Source organism: Myotis davidii, unplaced genomic scaffold (assembly GCF_000327345.1).
Source record: "Myotis davidii unplaced genomic scaffold, ASM32734v1 scaffold656, whole genome shotgun sequence".
NCBI classification, from domain to species: Eukaryota; Metazoa; Chordata; class Mammalia; order Chiroptera; family Vespertilionidae; genus Myotis; species Myotis davidii.
In genome coordinates, this window is record NW_006287544.1 from 1,559,501 (window position 1) to 1,563,325 (window position 3,825).

Consider the following 3,825-nt stretch of genomic DNA (forward strand, 5'->3'; position numbering starts at 1 on the left):
GTGTCTATGATGTGCACTGACCACCAGGGGGCAGATGCTCAATGCAGCAGCTACCCCCTGGTGGTCAGTGTGCTCCCACAGAGGGAGTGCCGTTCAGCCAGAAGACAGGCTCATGGCAGTCGAGCACATCAGTGGTGGTGGCTTCAGCTGCAGGTAGATGATAAAGAGCGAGAGCTCCCGGGCTGCCAGAGGGATGTCTGACTGCCAGCTAAGGCCCAATCCCTCAGGGAGCAGGCCTAAGCCAGCACGTGGTCATCCCCTGAGGGGCCCCAGACTGCGAGAGGGCACAGGCAGGGCTGAGGGACCCCCTCGAGCGCATAAATTTTTGTGCACCAGGCCTCCAGTTTTCAAATAAAGTCACATTCACAGGCACTAAGGGTGTCATCTGCAACATATCTTTTGGAGGGACACAATTTAATTATTAACACTTTTTATCTTTATAAAAATGGTTACTTATTTTCATTCTTATTTTTACTAACGCTTTTGTTTGATCCTGTGTAGTTGCAGAAGAGGTTAGAAAATGTGAATTTACTTACCCTTTGCGGTTGGGTAAGCCCCTTTCATACATTCATGTCAGCTTAGGCTGTAATCATTTGTCTTAAGGACAGTCATTTTACCAAATCCAAATTTTCCAGAACATGGTATTTATGTTCTTTTAATGCATTCGTCTTCAATGATCTTGATTCAGCAATGAAACTTGCTGTCATACTCATCACATAAATCCAGCATAATGTGGGTCTCCAGTTTCCTTCCGGTTCAGTCAGTATACTGAACTGTGACTATTATCTTTTCTTTTTTCCTCCCTCCTTTTCTGTAATTCTATTCCAAGGAACTCCTTCATGCCACAGTTCATTGCAGCTACAGATACAGAATCACATGGCCTTGTCTTCCATACAAACAAAGAAACACCTAATCTCTTGAGTAAACTAAAAACACTGTCTGCAGCAGTTTCTCCAATATAAAATGTTCCAAAAAGGCCTGGTTTAAGACTCCTCCTTAATGCACACAGAACCATGTCTCGCCCAGTCAGAGTGGAAACTTCCAAGGCAGACAAGTAAAATGGAGGAAAGAAAAGCAGGACTGGGAAATCGGAACGTGAGAGGGTGGAGTCTGCGATTTTATACAGGACGGTCAGAGGAAAATCCTTCAGATAAAGTGACATTTGAACAGAGCTATTAAGGACTAAAGGAAGCACAACAAAAAGAAGGATCTCTAATGAGGAAGATGTGCAGAAGATTCTAGTAACAGCAGAAAGGGCAAATGCAAACAGTTAGGAAGGAGAGGCAAAATATGACATGAGGTCAGAGAGGTAATGAGAACCTAAATCTTGCAGGGCATTTTAGGCCGTTTTAAAGATGGCCTTTTCCTCTGAATATGCCAGGGATTTAAAATTGTATAAAAACAGTCTAGATTCTGTTTCCCACAAGAGCTCACATTAACAAAAGTGCAGCTTGCCTCACATGGGGGTTGATGACTTATTGGCGGGTTCTCAGCAGAGGAATGACTTGATTGAACTGTCTATGAAAGAATATTCTGGCTGTATGGATGGTGGAGGGACAGTGATGTTCTCAGAAGAGATATTTAGAATGTTACAGCAATAATCAAGGCAGAGATGATAATGGTGTTGACCTGGATAGTAGCAGAGAAGGTGGTGAGAAAAGTCATACTGCAGCAGCCTTTTGAAGATACAGAGGACAAGAATGCCTGAGAAATCAAATGGGGTGTGAGAGAGGAACAATAAAGACGGAGATCCTTCTTCCTAGCATGTTGGCCTGAGCCACTGGAAGAATAAAGTGACTGAGATGGAAAGACTGTGAGGGGTTGAAGTGGAGGGGATGGAAAGCAGCAGTTGAATTTTGGATGTGCTCCTTTTGAGGTGCCTATTCAATTTCCGTGTGTCTGTACGAAGGAGGCGTTTTGGATCTAGGCGTCTGGAGCTCAGGGGAGAGGGCGGGGCTGTAGACATAAATCTGGAAGATGCCAGGTTATAGATGGTCCTTCTTTATCAGTGCATAAATGACTTAACGTAATTCAAACTAAGTAATCACACTGTACAATGTTAGCAACACATTTTTACAGAGCCAATCTGGCCTTTTGCAATGTTCTTGTGGATTCTAAGATAAATAAACATATTATGCACCCCCCCCCCACAATGCCTTTTCTGATATCCTGACAGCATTTCCAAAACAGTTCTTACTTGAACAACACAAAGAAAGGAAAACCTCCTGAGGAGAAAGGATTTTATTGTTTTTAAAAATCCCTGTTTTTCTCTTATGAGTTTAAAATTGTAAAAAAAACAGTCTAGGTTCCGTTTCCCACAAGAGCACGCATTAACAAAAGCGCAGCTTGCCTCACATGTGGGCTGATAACTTGCTGGTGGTTTGACAGTTGTGAATAGACAGTCCTGTTCCATATACTAGTAGAAAGCATCGCTGAAACTGCAGGAGTCCCCGTGGGCCTCAAGCACTGTACTAGCACATTTCACTAGAAAACCATGGAAACATATAAATTCCACAGGTAGGCTATTATTTCATGGGATGCTAGCACAGGTAATTCTCTAATAACTTGTATAGATCATAAATTTATAAACAATCCATGTGATCACTTGATCTGGCATTAATATGTAAAAAATATAAAATCTTTCTATTAAAATAATTGACTTGTTCCTATCTTTTCTCACAATAGCTATGTGTGCATGCTGGGTTGGGCTATGAGGGTAGGTGGATATCCACTTGCAATATTAATATGCTTTTGAGAGAAAACAAAAGTTTAATTAATATAATTATTAATTCATTTATTCCTTTATTTCACATATTGTTTGGGAACTTGGAATATCACAGAAACTATGCTAGATCTGGAAAAAATTAAAACCAAGAAATGTATATTTTTGTCCCTGTAGTAAAAACTGCAGGACGTGAAAGTGAGATATTATTTCAATAAACTTTAAAAATGAATGAAAAGATAATATCTGAGATGGTTCTAAGAGGAAATGAAAGTTAAAAGCATAGTATACCCGTTCATGATTAAAAATTATAATGTTAGAAAAATTTCCTGTGGCTGTCCTTGACTTCAGAAAAAAAACATCTGGAACACTGTAAGAAATACCAGGCCACCTACAGATCACAAAGCTTTTACTGAAGTCTAGGGAATGATAAACAGAGCTTATGAGACCAGATGTTTCTGGACACTGTTATTGTGTTTAAGATCTTTCTCATGCCATCTGGATTAATAGATGAATTCTTTCCAGAGTATTTCTTTCGAACTTCAGCAACGCTCAAATGTAAATATATTAGAAATCTATTTCCCTAAAATAGAGTTAGTATATTTCTGAAAGGCAAACTTAGTGCGGAAAAGTGCAACTACTCATGAGTGAAATGTACAAGGTAGCCCAGGTTTAAAAGTTGCTGTCATGTTCACAAAGCCTCCATTTGCTCCTGACCTCCAGTATCTGCATTTAAACTCTTTTCTCAGAAACAATGCCTAAGGTTCTAGTTGGCAAAAGTTGGAAATAGGGTAATAATGTCATTACTCTTTTCGTAGGTTGCTAGAACTCCTTGACTTTGATACTTTCTGTCTCTAGCAACTACCAATCCAATTTGGTGGTGTTGTTTATTTTTTTCCAGTTTTATTAATGTGTAATTGACATATAACATTATAGATATTTAAGGTATACAACATAATGATTTGGAAATATGTATATACATATCAAAACTATTTCCACAATAAGGTTGGTTAACATCCTTCAGTTAATATCCTTTCTCTGGATTTTCTTGCAGTTGCAATAATAATAATAATAATGATAATAATAGCAATGCTATTTTGCAT